Raw genomic sequence first — 17,668 nt, 5'->3', positions numbered from 1 at the left:
GAGGTAAGCGGGGTTCTCGGGAAGCCGGGGTTGCCTGGAGAGACGCACTGCTGACAATGGTGTTACTGGGGGGCAGGGAGGCTACTGTCGTGACCAGCGGCCTCAAAGATAATCTGCGGAATTGCTCCAACAATGTATTCAAGGCACAGTCATGGCGTTACGCCAAGGTAACTCCTTGTGTCTCTCAATGGTGGCTCCTTGGGAGGAGATGGCTTTGCGGAGCTGGTCCGAGTCTGCTGGATCAGTCATGGCCAGTTTGTACTATCAGACTTCAGGATAAGACCCAGATGCAGACAGTTCGAAGTAACAAAAGTTTATTACAAAAACAGGGGGCAGGCAAACGACGGGTCAAGGGCAGGCAGAGGTCAGTAATCCAGAGCAGGCTCAGCGGCAGGCAGGCTCAGCGTCAGGACAGGCAGAGGTCAGTAATCCAGGGCAGTGTCACAAGGTACAGAACGGCAGTCAGGGCAGGCAGAATGGTGAAAACCAGGAAAACTAGAAAACAGGGACTGGAGAGAAAAACAGGAGTACGGGAAAACCGCTGGTAGGATTGACGAGACAAGACGAACTGTCAACAGACAAACAGAAAACACAGGTATAAATGCACAGGGGATAATGGGGAAATGGGCAACACCTGGAGGAGGGTGGAGACAAGCACAAGACAGGTGAAACGGATCAGGGTGTGACGATGTCAACCAATCAGCTGAGCAGCCTGACTTGTTTGCCACACCTTTTGCATAATTTCTTTGAACCATACCATTTTTCAATACATCATCAATCCAGGGGGCTGTAACAGTTCTCATGGTTAGTTTCTTAACAGGTGTATGCTTGTCAACAATTGGCATGAATAATTGTATAAATACTTCCAGTGTTGCATCTAGATTCACTTTCTCATACACAGACCATCATGCATTTTTTCATCTTCAACCAAAGAGTCCTGAGAAAACCTTTTGTATGATCTCTTAGAAAATTACTTTATGCCCAACCTTGGCTCTATGACTTTCCTGTTATTGCCACAATGTTATGGTCACTACAGCCAGTGGGACCTGATATTGCTTTGGAGTAAAGCTCTTCAGCATTAGTGAAGATATGATAAATATTATCATGGTATGCACTCTAGTTGGTTGAGTGATAACCTGGGTCATATTAGAGTCATTAGTCACAGTTAGAAGCTTCCTCTTGAGAGGACAGCTAGTTGCTAACCAGTCAATGTTTAGGTCACCCAGAAAATATACCTCTCTGTTAACATCATCACACATTATCAAGCATTGCACACATACAGTACTTTCCAAATACTGACTGTTAGCACTTGGTGGCCTGAGGCAGGTGAACTTGAAACCACAACCCTTCAAAAACATTTGACATGTTATCCTCTCTAAGCTTTACAGGAATATGCCTCTGAACATATACAGCAATATCCCATGTCCCTCCATATCCCATGTTAGCAAGTTATTGATTTCATGAACTTTATTACTAAGGCTACATCTATTAATATGGGTTATTCTTAGCCCTTTCCTGGGTAGATTATTGGACAACAAATCAATAAAATTAAAATAAAGACATTGTTTGGCTAATAGAGTTAGTCAATCAGATACTTGTCAGTTGGTGTGTGTGTGATGTTGGGTTGAAGCTACTGACCTGGAAGCTTGGCTCTCTCACTCCTCCCAGGCTTTTGGGAGGGAGGGTGGACAATGAGCTTGTCGTACCGGATGTAATCAATGTCCCTATGTTCTCTGGCATCTTTCATAGCTGTTATTTCTGCCTTTGGCACACAGCTTCAGAGAAGTCCTTGTTGAGGAAGATGTTGGTTCCTCTCAAGTTCTTGGCACTCTCCAGAACAGTCATCTCTTCCAATGGGATGACTGAAATATTCTGCTTTTACAAAAATGTTATGCTGTTTTCAACTAAAACACAGTCCCTTGCTCTTGTTGAAGCTTTAGACCTTTTAACCAGTCATATGTCATAGTGCTTGGCTCTCAGAGTCAAGGTGACAGCAAAAAGTGAAGTACAGCCTCAATATCGGAGTATTACATTGGATCTATCACCTGGAGACAATACGGTTTGGAGTCTACTGTTGCTATGGGGTTCTGCACGGAGATTCATCATACAGTAGATAGGAGAGAGCAGTTACGTCAAATTTTTTATTTTATTTTTCATCCTCTGGCTCTGAGAAAAGTACACGATACTGTACCTTCCATATCTAAGTTATGCTCCCCACAGTCAACTGACTTGACAGATGCTTTCTTTCTTGATCAGCAATTTTTCAACTCCAGCCTGCGAGGAAGGAAAGCCATCGTTTGTAGCTGTTGCGACTGTAACAGCTAAGGGGATCCAAATAATAAATACATGGTCTTGCTCTCCTCTGCTTTTTCTAAAGTTGATTGACTTAATGTATCCTGATATCTAAGTTCTGTTGTCTGCTATTGTGTATTTGTTTCCCAGTGAGTAACCTACCCAACGTTGTCTACAACTCTTCCCAGAAGACAAGAACCAAAAACTTGACACCCCCTGAAAAAGTGCCAGATATGGTAGTGAATGTACAACCAAGTAGAGTCTGAGTCAGCGCTGCTCACATTCCACATCCCAGGGAGCTGAAGTTAGGTGACTTGGGCATGGAGGAAGGCCTAAACCTCAGACAGTTACGGTAGGCTGTACTAAAAGACATGCTCTAGGACTTTGGTGAGTAGTACAGTAAGTATTTTTTAAACCTCCCGCTTTGGGCTGGATGTTTCAATGTGTGGTTCATACATCCCTAATCTATGAACAGAAGTACTGTTTTACCTCAATTAGCCACAAAATTCCTAGTTTGAAAGCAATGATTTTCTGGAAGCTGTGCAGCACCATTTTCATGACATTTTAACCCCAAGTGGGCCAGCCTGTAGCAATTTGAGTTTAACCAATGAGCTTCAGCCCCTCGCCATATGAATGACAGTTAGCAAGATGCACATGATGCACCCACAGCAGAGCGAAAGAGAAAGCAATAACATGGTGAACATATCTGCACATACAGTGCCTTCAAATAGTTTTCACACCCCTTGGCTTTTTCTACATTTTGTTGTGTTACAGCCTGAATTTAAAATGGATTAAACTGAGATTTTGTGTCACTGGCCTACCCAGAATACTCCCTAATGTCAATTTTTTTTTTTAAATGAATGTATTGAAAATGAAAAGCTGAAATGTCTTGAGTCAATAAGTATTCAACCACTTAGTTATCGCAAGCCTAAATAAGTTCAGGAGTAAAAATGTGCATAACAAGTCACATAATAAGTTGCATGGACTCACTGTTTGCAATAATAATAGTGTTTAATGTGATTTTTGAATCACTACCTCATCTCTGTACCACACTCATACAATTATATGTAAGGTCCCTCAGTCGAGCACTGAATTTGAAACACAGATTCAACCACAAACACCAGAATGGTTTTCCAATGCCTCAAAAAGAAGGGCACCTATTGGTAGACGGGTGAAAAAAAGAAGAAAAAAGACATTGAATATCCCTTTGAGCAAGCTGAAGTTATTTATTACACATTGGATGGTGTATAAATACACCCGGTCACTACAAAGATACAGGCGTCCTTAGTAACTCAGTTGCCGGAGAGGAAGGAAACTACTCAGGGATTTCACCACGAGGCCAATGGTGACTTTAAACCTGTTACACAGTTTAATGGCTGTGATAGGAGAAAACTGAGGATGGATCAACAACATTGTAGTTACTCCACTATACTAATCATAATTACAGAGTGAAAAGAAGGAAGCTTGTACAGAATAAAAAATATTCCAAAACGTGCATCCTGTTTTCAACAAGGGATATAAGTAATACTGCAAAATATGTGTCAAAGAAATGCACTTTTTGTCCTGAATACAAAGCGTTAAGTTTGGGGCAAATCCAACACAACACATCACTGAGTACCACTCTTTATATTTTCAAGCATGGTGGTGACTGCATCATGTTATGTTTATGCTTGTCATCGGCAAGGACTAGGGATAAAAAGAAATGGAATAGAGCTTAAGCACAGGCAAAATACTAGAGGAAAACCTTATTTAGTCTGCTTTCCAACAGACACTGGGTGTCACGTTCTGACCAGTAAAGGGGTTATTTGTTATTGTAGTTTGGTCAGGACGTGGCAGGGGGGTATTTGTTTTATGTGGTTTGGGGTCTGTTAGTATATGTGTTTATGTAGAGGGGTGTTTGGTTAGAGTATTCCGGGGTTTTTGGGTTATGTTCTATATTTCGTATTTCTATGCTCTGTCTATGTTGTGTATTTCTTTGTTGGCCTGGTATGGCTCTCAATCAGGAACAGCTGTACATCGTTGTTGCTGATTGACAGTCATACTTAGGTAGCCTGTTTTCACCTGTCCCTGTGTGGGAAGTTGTTGTTGCATAGCTGTGTGTTTAGCCTGCAATCCTGTTCGTTCGATCGTTTTCTTGTTTTGTTTGTTCAGTGTTAAATAAAGTCACTATGAGCACTCAACCCGCTGCGCCTTGGTCCACTACGTACGACGACCGTTACACTGGCAGACAAATTCACCTTTCAGCAGGACAATAACCTAAAACACAAGGCCAAATATACACTGGAGTTGCTTACCAAGACAGCATTGAATGTTCCTGAGTGGCCTAGTTACAGTTTTGACTTAAATTGGCTTGAATATCTATGCCAAGATTTGAAAATGGCTGTCTAGCAGTGATCAACAATCAACTTGACAGAGCTTGAAGAATTTCTGAAATAATCATGTGAAAATATTGTAAAATCCAGGTATTCAAAGCTCTTATAGACTTACCCAGAAAGACTCACAGCTGTAATCGCTGCCAAAGGTGGGTCTTACATGTATTGAATCATGGGTGGGAATACTTACATAAATAAAAACAAGTTTTCTTTTTGACATTATTTGGTATTGTGATTTAATCCATTTTAAATGCAGGCTGCAACACAACAACATGTTGAATAAGCCAAGGGGTGTGAGTACTTTCTGAAGGCACTGTATGTGATGTAGCAGGCAATTTTAAGGGGACAACTTTTTACTTGTGAGCGCTACTTTCACCTCTTACACTAAAAGGTACACAAAACTACCGGAGAATCCCTATAATGAATTGAAATCAATAGGGATTATCAACCACCAAAACCACACAAGATTCCAAAGAGAAAATCATATTAGTCTTTCTATCTCTCTTTCTCTCTCGCTCTTCTCTCTTGTAGCCTCACAGGAACAATGAGTTATTATAAAGTTGATACACAAAAATAATTACCCAGCATCAACGATATTAGGATCAATGATGACATTGAGCATGACACTGTAACTTATTTATAGCTCTAGTCATCATCATTACAGACTCAGAGGCTACACAATTAAATGTTGATTCATTCGTTTAGCCTCCGTTTCCAGCCTCCTCCCCCCTTGGTGGCGTCACCGAGCTCTTAGAGCAGAGCGCTTTTTTACAGAACGAGCACTCTTCTAAGGGAGCTGTAAAAGAGCAACGTCCGAAGCCCTTTCCCGAAGTTTCCGATACGTTTTGGAATCCGGTCAACATTTTGATTAGGTTATTCAACGTTTTGATTAGGTGTTCACAAACCCTAGTAAGGTATGTCAAGCTTCTAAACTATTTTACATTTCGTTAAACGAGAGCGATGTCAAGATACAGTAGGCCTATTTATGATAACCGATTAAATGATGAAGCACAGAAGTCATCGTATTGGGTTTCCAATACTTTCTGAAGTCATGCCTTACTTGTCGTATCCGTTACATATTGTATACATGGTTGTATTAATTCGCAATTCATTTAAAACTCTTTACCATACCACTGAATAGTCTTTTATGAAACTCTCTTTGTTGAATGTGGCAAATAGCGGTAACTGACACTTCATACCACACCGTTGACCATGTGTAGCCTACCACCACAAGAGCTGTTGCTATGAAACAATATGGGGTTCCAAATAATGCATTTTCATCAGCAGCATCATGCCGAGTGGCGCAGCGGTCTAAGGAACTGCATCTCAGTTCTAGAGGCGTCGCTACAGACCCTGGTTCGATTCCAGGCTGTATAACAACTGGCTAACTCCCATAGGGTGTTGCACAATTGGCTCAGCGTTACTCTAGGTTAAGGTTTGGCCAGTGTAGGCCGTCACTGTAAATAAGAATATGTTATAAACTGACTTGCCTAGTTAAATAAGAAAATCACCTTCATAATATTACTACTATAACATTATATAAAAATATAGAACTATAGAAATCATCATCATATTCATCTTTCTCTTGTTACATATTCTCCTCTTCCTCCATTCTTTATTAGCAGAACATATATCATGTTTGTTGTAATAATGAAGGGATATGCTCCTAAATATCACACATTCAATTCAAGGAGAAATAGAATGTAATGAATGATGCGATTTTCCATGTTGTAACATTCATTAACCTTTTACTGCAGTGGGCTAAATCAGGGTCACACAGAGTGTTTCTTGGTAGTTTTAAACACATCTACTTTGAAACAAAAGTTTACACCTCACACACATGGTTATAGTTTGCATCCCAATATAACACTTTATATATATCACAAAAGACGGAAATATAACAAAACCCGTTAGACAGATTTCCGGGTGTCTAAAGAAAGTCTGTTTATTAATTATGGAATTCTGAAAAATATGAATAACACTAGTCATTTGACTGAGGAAAAGGGTTACGCTGTTGGAGTCTTTAAAATGTGATACCGTTTTTTTTTTCAAAATAGTTTTGAAGCCAGGCCATTTGTCCTCAGTATTATTTTGGTAATTACATATTCATAGTGTGTGTGTGTGTGTGTTACTGTATGTTATTGTGTGTGTGTGTGTGTGTGTGTGTGTGTGTGTGTGTGTGTGTGTGTGTGTGTGTGTGTGTGTGTGTGTGTGGCAGCAGAACAGCATTGTTGTTGGTCTTGGGAGGCCCTTATTGCCTTTCTCTCAGACTGCATTAGAAGTGGATCAGGGCTTGGGACTGAGACGGGGACATGGGTAACGGCCTGCCTGGGTAGTGAGGGGATTTTAGGCTTATCAGATGACCTTATCCACCAGGGTGCATCCCAAATAGCACCCTATTCCCTATGTAGTGCACTACTTTTGACTGTGCACTTTATAGGGAATAGGGTGACATTTGGGACAGAACCCAAAGGCTCAGGACGTGTTGGAGAACATGCAGCTCTCACTCACATTTGACATGCCCCTCACGCCTACCCTTTACTGTTGTCACTCAACATTGTGGGCCTTTGACTCAAATGAATGTATCAGACTATGTCATAGGCCGGTCCTTCCCAAGCATAGTTATTATTAATTAAATGAAATATCTTGCACCCCATGATTTCAAAGAATCTATGTTAAACCTGTGACGGGTGCAAAAGGAAATGATCATAATTACATAGTAACTACACCTTTCATGACTCTCATGACTTTATTAAAGGCTGTTGAATGCAGCTTAGCTCTGCTGTCTTGCTGTGTGACATCAGACAGACAACATTTCATTTCCTGGCTGAGATGATTTAAACCAGAGGGTTTGGGGGATTCTAAGTTACAGCAGGAATGTGGGCTGAGAGGTACTCTACTGTAGGAGACCAGAGACCTGCATGTTGTTGGTCTGTTTCCCATCAGAGAAGCATCCCCTCTTGTCTTGCGTTCGTCTCGTCTTGTCCTCCTCTCTTCTTCTCTCCTTTACTGCATCTCTTCCTTCCTGTTTTCTTCTCTTCTTCTCTTCCTCTTCTTAATTAATGGGGGGAGACATAGGAGTAAGAGGGCTTTGGTTTCAGAAGTAAGAAGAAAAAGCTTAATATCGTTTTTCTGCTGGTACAGGGCATATTGCTGTATTTGATCAAATAAAGGAAACTTTACGACAGTGTGACCAGGATAGGAGGCGTGTATACTTTTGGGAGGGGACTGAAACTGTACTGTGGATTTCACTGTTGTTCGCACTGGTGAGGAGGAGCCATAACCTACAGTCAGTCAGTCACCTGTCTGTCTAGTCTACTAACTGAGTTTAAGCTGTCTGATGTGTGGAGGGTCAAACACACAAAAGTTAGGCAGTACACATGGGTTAAGGACGGTGATGGTAAGGTCAGTGTAGCAAGCTTATGCTGTATGTATCTGACCACTACAGTGGTAGAATTATGCAGTGTGCCATTACTCCTATGGGTTTTACAGATCAGCATTTTGTCCCTTAAAGGTCAGATGCAGCCGTTTTTTATCTCAATATTAACCTCTATGGGCTAGGTGGGACACTCAACAGCCAGTTGAATCCTGTGGCGCGTTATTCAAATACCTTAGATATGATATTACTTCAATTTTTCAAAAATATGACTATTTTACACCATTTTAAAGATAAGACTCTCGTTAATCTAACCACACTGTCCGATTTCAAAAAGGCTTTACAACGAAAGCAAAACATTACATTATGTCAGCAGAGTACCCAGCCAGAAATAATCAGACACCCATTTTTCAAGCTAGCATATAATGTCACATAAACCCAAACCACAGCTAAATGTAGCACTAACCTTTGATGATCTTCATCAGATGACAACCCTAGGACATTATGTTATACAATACATGCATGTTTTGTTCAATCAAGTTCATATTTATATCAAAAACCAGCTTTTTACATTAGCATGTGACTAGCATTCCCACCGAACACTGCCGGTGAATTTACTAAATTACTCACGATAAACGTTCACAAAAAGCATAACAATTATTTTAAGAATTATAGATACAGAACTCCTCTATGCACTCGATATGTCCGATTTGAAAATAGCTTTTCGGTGAAAGCACATTTTGCAATATTCTCAGTAGATAGCCCGGCATCACAGGGCTAGCTATTTAGACACCCAGCAAGTTTAGCACTCATCAAAGTCAGATTTACTATAAGAAAAATGTTATTACCTTTGTTGTCTTCGTCAGAATGCACTCCCAGGACTTCTACTTCAATAACAAATGTTGGTTTGGTCCAAAATAATCCATCGTTATATCCAAACAGCGGCGTTTTGTTCGTGCGTTCTAGACACTATCCTAAAGGGTAAATAAGGGTGGCGAGCATGGCGCAATTCGTGACAAAAGAATTCTAAATATTCCATTACCGTACTTCGAAGCATGTCAACCGCTGTTTAAAATCAATTTTTATGCCATTTTTCTCATAAAAAAGCGATAATATTCCGACCGGGAATCTGCGTTTAGATAAACAGCCAAAGGAAAAGAAAGCATTCGGTCGAAGCGGGCATGCGCCTAAGCCCATAGTACTCTGAGTGGCCACTTGCCAAAAGCGATAAAGTGTTTCAGCCAGAGCCTGCCTCGATATCGTTCAACTTTTTCCCGGGCTCTGAGACCCTATGGAAGCCGTAGGAAGTGTCACGTTATTGCACAGATCCTGAGTCTTCAATAAAAAGAGCCAAGATGAAACACTACTTCTCAGACAGGCCACTTCCTGCTTGAAATCTTCTCAGGTTTTGGCCTGCCATAGGAGTTCTGTTATACTCACAGACACCATTCAAACAGTTTTAGAAACTTTAGGGTGTTTTCTATCCAAAGCCAATAATTATATGCATATTCTAGTTACTGGGCAGGAGTAGTAACCAGATTAAATCGGGTACGTTTTTTATCCAGCCGTGTCAATACTGCCCCCTAGCCCTAACAGGTTAAATAATGTCCGGGTAACAATTAGTTACCTCACTGTGATTGTTTGAATTAAAATGGTCAGATAGAAACTCTTACACTAAAAGGGCATTGTCATAATTTTCACAATTTCACAGTATTATTCTAACCACATAGTGTGGACATTATATATATATATATATATATATATATACTGTATATAAAACAGAAAAATCATGTTTTTGACTGCTCTGGGCCTTTAAGACAATGGTTGGAGAAAAAGCCCAAATATGTGTGTTTTGACAACGGTACAGTGCATTCGGAAAGTATTCAGACCCCTTGACTTTTTCCACATTTTGTTACGTCACAGCCTTATTCTAAAATGTATTAAATGTTTATTTGTTCTCCTCAATCTACACACAATTCCTCATAATGACATAGCAAAAACAAGTTTTTAGAAATTTTTGCAAAAGTATAAAAAATATAAACTGAAATATCACATTTACATAACTATTCAGACCCTTTACTCAGTACTTTGCTGAAACACCTTTGGCAGCGATTACAGCCTTGAGTCTTCTTGAGTATGACGCTACAAGCTTGGCACACCTGTATTTGGGGAGGTTCTCCCATTCTTCTCTGCAGATCCTCTCAAGCTCTGTCAGGTTGGATGTGGAGTGTCACTGCACAGCTATTTTCACGTCTGTCCAGAGATGTTCGATTGCGTTCAAGTCCTGGCTCTGGCTGGGCCACTCAAGGAGATTCAGAGACTTGTCCCGAAGCCACTCTTGTGTTGTCTTGGCACGTGCTTAGGGTCGTTGTCCTGTTGGAAGGTGAACTTTCACCCCAGTCTGATGTCCTAAGCGCTCTGGAGCAGGTTTTCATCAAGGATCTCTCTGTACTTTGCTCCGTTCATCTTTCCCTCGATCCTGACTGGTCTCCCAGTCGGGCTGTCATGCCTGTTACTAAGGAGTGGCTTCTGTCTGGCCACTCTACCATAAAGGCCTGATTGGTGGAGTGCTGTAGAGATGGTTGTCCTTCTGGAACGTTCTTCCATCTCCACAGAGGAACTCTGGAGCTCTGTCAGACTGACCCTCGGGTTCTTGGTCACCTCCCTGACCAAGGCCCTTCACCCCAGATTTCTCAGTTTGGCTGTGCGGCCAGCTCTAGGAAGAGTCTTGCTGGTTCCAAACTTCTTCCATTTAAGAATCATGGAGGCCACTGTGTTCTTGGGGATCTTCATTGCTGCAGAAATGTTTTGGTACCCTTCCCCAGATATGTGCCTCGACACAATCCTGTCTCGGAGCTCTACGGACAATTCCTTCAACCTCTTGGCTTGGTTTTTGCTCTGACATGCACTGTCAACTGTGGGACCTTTAATAGACAGGTGTGGGCCTTTCCAAGTCATGTTTAATCAATTGAATTTACCACAGGTGGACTCCAATCAAGTTGTAGAAACATCTCAAGGATGATCAATGGAAACAGGATACACCTGAATTTCGAGTCTCATAGAAAAGGGTCTGAATACTTTTTTGTTTTTAATACATTTGCTAAAATGTCTAAAAAGCTGTTTTCACTTCGTCATTATATTATTTTACATTTATTTTGTGTAGATTGATGAGGATTTTTTTAAAGGAAAGTCTATTTGTTTCGTTACCAAAACAAGTACTGTAGCTATCTAGTAAACTTGCTAGCTATTTTAGTGGATGTTTAATACATTTGTACCCGGAAATTAACAAATTTTTAGCATTCCTTGGAAAATAATGCAACTCCCTAGCACATCGTGGAAAATACCTTCCACGTCGGTTATTATTTTCCATATAGCGCATTGCCCCTCGTTGATTTACCCTTACGTGTGTATGTAAACAGGAACTGAGAGCACTTGAGCAGGATATAAACTCTATTGAGCTAAAACTGCTCAGTCAGAATGACCCTGGTCTGGACAGAATTTTGCAAGACAAAGTACATAAATTGGGGTTATTCCTATATGAGAGGGTGAACGGGGCCTTGGTCAGGTCTCCTTTAATACTCTCAGGGACATGGTATGACAAAATATCCTAGTGCGTAAAAATAAATAAATTGGAACTGTCAGTAGGGAGTTTGACCTCCTAATAAAGGTGATTTTAACATTCAAATGATCTTCCTCTTCTCCCCTTCACTTTTTCTCCTGCCATCTCAGAGCTGTGAAGACCAAATGGTGTCATAGTCCTCAAAAGCCTCAATCCAGCCTCTCCATTAAAGGCTGCAGGTAGCCTAGTGGTTATGATATTTACACGATACTTTTGTGCTGACAAGATATGTATTGCGATTCTATATGTATTGGGATTCGATTCAATCATTTTATTGTGATTCGATGTTCCAAACATATGTCTGCTGCAGAGGGACAAGAGAGAGCCATGAGAAAACAAGATTTGATCTGTCATGGAAATAAAAGTGCTGAAAACAAATGGTCTTCCTGTTTAAAAAGAAGATGGAGAACAATCTATGAATGAAATATTCTTTGGTGCAGGACAGGTACAGCCAACTAACACAAAAATAATATTGCCATATTGTCCAAACAATACCACACGATATAAATAATATCCCCATATGTAACTGCATACATTTTTCCCCCATCACTAATTATTAGTTACCAAGCTATAGCCAAATAACCTCTAAATAAACATCTCAAAACATAAATCAAAGCCCAGATATTTACCTGTTTTAGGTGAGCGATAGGGGGGACACAATTGTCAAGACAATGTCTACTGTACATGATTTTCAATGTTTGGTACACAGAGTGGAATATAATGGAGGGAGATGTTTGGAAGGGGAAGGGGAAGGGGCACAAACAGCCATTCATTTCTATTACCCGTTACTGTCTCATTGGAGTTTCCTTATAAGCTTGTCTCCCTTCTCTGCTAGCTTGTCTGGTGCAGTACAGTATAATGATGAGGTTTCAGTCTCTGTCATGCTGGCTGGTTCACTCACCTGTCAACCTCTCTTTAACCCTGCTCCCCTTCAGAGGCAGGCATCATATTGACGAGGCCTGGCTGCGCCAGAGGACTGGACTCCAATATGGAGGAACAAGGGCAATGAGAGTATGTGATCAATCACAGTGTGGGCCATTTCCAAACACACAAAGCATACACATACACGAGAGCATACACACACATTGCGGCTCACATCAATTTTAGAAGTCACATACCCGACAGGAGGAGAATATTGGTCCTAGCAACCATACACATCTCAAAATATTGGAACAAAAGTACCTCCAAAATTGGTTTTGTTCATCTGGTGGTTTTGGTAGTGCTGAAAGCCTTTTTCCCTCAGGGGGTGTAGAGCTAGCTAAGCTAAGGCTGAAAAATAACATCGTTTTCCAACTTTCCATTTCATAATTAATGGTTGGGCTAAACACAAGTACCTTGCTTACTTGCTCCTTTTGATAAAACACCTAGCACCTCTGTTATGAGGAGAGACGTTAAATGCACACACACACACACACACACACACACACACACACACACACACACACACACACACACATTCTCTCTCTCTCACACACACACACACACACACACACACACACACACACACACACACACACACACACACACACACACAAGCTCCACTTAGTTCCATTAGCTGAGAAATAACTTTAGTTTAATTATGATGTTGTGTCACTGTGTTGGAAATTAATTTAATAATCAGCGTTTGAGCTTCCTGGAAGGCTGCTTTCTTTAAGAGCTAATTTATCCTTCCCTCGCCTAAGGCATGACTTCAGTATCAGGCTCCTATAGTTCTCTTGTTAGTTGTTTCCAGGGAGATAATGGATGCTTTAACACCAATAATTAATGAACTAATGCTAATGAATGCAAATTATTTCGCGGTTGACTACCATACCCATGTCTTCTTGTGCAGAGATCTTCTCTACACCAAAGTGGATACCAATAACATAGTACTGTTGGTTATAACATTAGAACAATAGGTCTATGCTGACTAAGGTCTAATGGTCTATGGTGAATGAAGTACAAGTCCTTACTGTTTAACTGCAGTATACTCTCATCCCTCGGCTAGGAACTAAACCCAGTTCTGATGTACTACAACAATTAGCTTTCTGTGGTCTCAATAGAAAGGAACCTACAGACTCATCATTCACATCGTCTAAGAGTCTCGTAAATAATTCATATATTTTGTTACTTTTTGTATCGGGATTAACATCCTTGCTTTTGACAAAGTAATTAGCTTGTCAGTGAAGCAGGACAGAATGATGACGTTGGCATGAATCAGTCAACATAGTGTAAGAAAATCAGGTAACACTTTACATTAAGGTGAAGATATACAAAAAAATACTAAATGAGGTTATAAATAGTTTAGAAATGGTTCATGTTAGTTTATAGATGAGTTATAAACAGTTGTGACACATCGGTTGAAATTGTGCGTACTGTAACTGTTATTGAGAAGGCCTGCCGTGAAGGGTTGTTTTTACATAGACCTGCGTCTTTTTGACAGGCTTCTCATTCCTATAATGACCACAGATATTTCTAGGAGCCAAAGCAGTAGGCATACGCTTAATGATATTGCTATAAAAACGGGGGAAAGACAATCTCTGAGAACATACTTGGAAAAGGTAATTAAAGTAGAAAGTCAATCAGGGATTAGAGAAAATTGCTGTGGAGTTAATTAAGCGTGTTAAAGTCTCAACTCCCTCGCGTGTGTTTAAGGAACGGTTTGCTGAAACAATATACCCTTTCCACTTTGTCGGCTAGATTAGATGAGGCCTTTCAGAATGTATTGACATAAATGAGACTTTTCGGAATGTATTGAAGGGAAAACTCTGAGTCTCATAAATAATTTGGATATTTTATTACATTTTATATCGTGATTAACATCCTTACGTTTGACAACGTAATTAGCCTGATTGGGAAAGTTTGGATTATGCTGCACCCACAGGCATGAACTGAATTGAAGATTGATAGCATCTAGAGAGACTCTCAATCTTGCGAACATTGAGATAAGATTGAAATAAAGAAGTAGAACTTCCCGTGAACTATGGAAAGAGACTCGGTGACAAGGAGAAGTGGCTTCCGGTTCCAATTCATCATGTCTGGCTGTGGTATCTGTGGATTCATCTCAGAAAGGATTTCACAGCCAGCGTCTGCTATTTAGCTTGGTGCAGAACATCGACTAGCAATCTGACCCCGCTGTAGCATCAAAGTGAATGACAGTCTTTTTGTCAGTCGAGTTTTATTGATCCTCACATCCATGGACTGTCACTGTCCCCCGAGCCTAGCTAGCTCCCTGGCAAGGGGAAGGAGAAATGAACAGGTTACATTGACCCACATATTTTCCTCAAGAATTGAGAGTGGGTGTGAAATCTCTCCCTGACATCTCTGGGGACTTTAGTGTCTCTGAACAAAACCTTTTAGCTTTTAGGCCAGGGCTGTATGGTTCACTGCATTGAGGTGTAGTGTAGCTCGCTACCCCCTCCTGCTTCCTGTGCGAGAGAAAATGCTGGAATCAAGAATATGGTCTCACTCATATAAAAGTACTCTCCTCTTGAGCTCAACTGACATTTGAATTATGGATGAGTTAAATGTGAAATCATGAGAGAGGTCTTTGAGCTAGTTTGTTGTAAGTCGAGGAAGCTGTGTGACATGGTACTCAGCTGTGCGATATTTGCTTGCACTATACACGTTACATACATTTGAAATGTTACATGTGAAAAAAAGTCAAATTACACTAAGTCATGTCCAAATTCTTGTCAAGACAATAGCTTTGTCAAGGAAGGAACCTATCTGACCTACAGTGGCTTGCGAAAGTATTCACCCACCTTGGCATTTTCCCTATTTCATTGCCTTACACCCTGGAATTAAAATACATTTTAAAAAATGGGGGGGGGTTATATCATTTGATTTACACAACATGCCTACCACTTTGAAGATGCAAAATATTTTTTCTTGTGAAACAAACAAGAAATAAGACAAACTGAAAACTTGCGTAACTATTCACCCCCCCAAAGTCAATACTTTGTAGAGCCACCTTTTGCAGCAATTACAGCTGCAAGTCTCTTGGGGTATGTCTCTATAAGCTTGGCACATCTAGCCACTGGGATTTTTGCCCATTCTTCAAGGCAAAACTGCTCCAGCTCCTTCAAGTTGGATGGGTGCCGCTGGTGTACAGCAATCTTTAAGTCATACCACAGATTCTTAATTGGATTGAGGTCTGGGCTTTGACTAGGCCATTCCAAGATATTTAAATGTTTTCCCTTAAACCACTCAAGTGTTGCTATAGCAGTATGCTTAGGGTCATTGTCCTGCTGCAAGGTGAACCTCCGTCCCAATCTCAAATCTCTGGAAGACTGAAACAGGTTTCCCTCAAGAATTTCCATGTATTTAGCACCATCAATCATTCCTTCAATTCTGACCAGTTTCCCATTCCCTGCCGATGAAAAGCATCCCCACAGCATGATGCTGACACCACCATGCTTCACTGTGGGGATGGTGATCTCGGGGTGATGAGAGGTGTTGGGTTTGTGCCAGACATAGCGTTTTCCTTGATGGCCAAAAAGCTAAATTTTAGTCTCACCTGACCACAGTACCTTCTTCCATATGTTTGGGGAGTCTCCCACATGCCTTTTGGCGAACACCAAACATGTATGCTTATTTGTTTCTGAACACTCTTCCGTAAAGCCCAGCTCTGTGGAATGTACGGCTTAAAGTGGTCCTATGGACAGATACTACAATCTCTGCTGTGGAGCTTTGCAGCTCCTTCAGGGTTATCTTTGGTCTCTTTGTTGCCTCTAATGATTAATGCCCTCCTTGCCTGGTCTGTGAGTTTGGGTGGGCGGCCCTCTCTTGGCAGGTTTGTTGCGGTGCCATATTCATTCCATTTTTTTATTATGGATTTGATGGTGCTCCGTGGAATGATCAAAGTTTCAGATCTTTTTTTTATAACCCAACCCTGATCTGTACTTCTCCACAACTTTGTCCCTGACCTGTTTTGAGAGCTCCTTGGTCTTCATAGTGTCACTTGCTTGGTGGTGCCCCTTGCTTAGTGGTGTTGCAGACTCTGGGGCCTTTCAGAACAGGTGTATATATACTGAGATCAAATCAAAATCAAATCAAATTTATTTTTATATAGCCCTTCGTACATCAGCTGATATTCTCAAAGTGCTGTACAGAAACCCAGCCTAAAACCCCAAACAGCAAGCAAAGCATGTGAAAGAAGCACGGTGGCTAGGAAAAACTCCCTAGGAAAAACTCCCTAGAAAGGCCAAAAACCTAGGAAGAAACCTAGAGAGGAACCAGGCTATGAGGGGTGGCCAGTCCTCTTCTGGCTGTGCAGGGTGGATATTATAACAGAACATGGTCAAAATGTTAAAATGTTAAAATGTTCATAAATGACCAGCATGGTCAAATAATAATAATCATAGTAGTTGTCGAGGGTGCAACAAGCACGTCCGGTGAACAGGTCAGGGTTCCATAGCCGCAGGCAGAACAGTTGAAACTGGAGCAGCAGCACGGCCAGGTGGACTGGGGACAGCAAGGAGTCATCATACCAGGTAGTCCTGAGGCATGGTCCTAGGGCTCAGGTCCTCCGAGAGAAAGACAGAAAGAGAGAAAGAGAGAATTAGAGAGAGCATATTTAAATACACACAGGTCACCGGATAAGACAAGAGAAATACTCCAGATGTAACAGACTGACCCTAGCCCCCGACACATAAACTACTGCAGCATAAATACTGGAGGCTGAGACAGGAGGGATCAGAAGACACTGTGGCCCCATCCGATGATACCCCGGACAGGGCCAAACAGGCAGGATATAACCCCACCCACTTTGCCAAAGCACAGCCCCCACACCACTAGAGGGATGTCTCCAACCACCAACTTACCGTCCTAAGACAAGGCCGAGTATAGCCCACAACGATCTCCGCCATGGCACAACCCAAGGGGGGGCGCCAACCCAGACAGGAAGACCACGTCAGTGACTCAACCCACTCAAGTGACGCACCCCTCCCATGGACAGCATGGAAGAACACCAGTAGGCCAGTGACTCAGCCTCTGTAAAAGGGTTAGAGGCAGAGAATCCCAGTGGAA

General features: G+C 41.4%; 1 protein-coding gene across 2 annotated transcripts in view; it reads left to right on the top strand.

The window, feature by feature from the left end:
- Positions 1–5,443: 5,443 nt before the first annotated feature.
- Positions 5,444–17,668, top strand: part of LOC106575222 (SH3 domain-binding protein 4-A) — a 29,667-nt gene continuing 17,442 nt past the window's right edge. For both annotated transcript variants that reach the window (XM_014151593.2, XM_014151592.2), the window contains exon 1: positions 5,444–5,578. The gene's annotated coding sequence lies outside the window, so the exon portion shown is untranslated. The remainder of the gene's footprint in view (positions 5,579–17,668) is intronic.

Source organism: Salmo salar, chromosome ssa17 (genome assembly GCF_905237065.1).
Source record: "Salmo salar chromosome ssa17, Ssal_v3.1, whole genome shotgun sequence".
NCBI lineage: Eukaryota > Metazoa > Chordata > Actinopteri > Salmoniformes > Salmonidae > Salmo > Salmo salar.
Note: the sequence above shows the minus strand (reverse complement) of the source record. Positions and strands in the feature narration are given on the sequence as shown.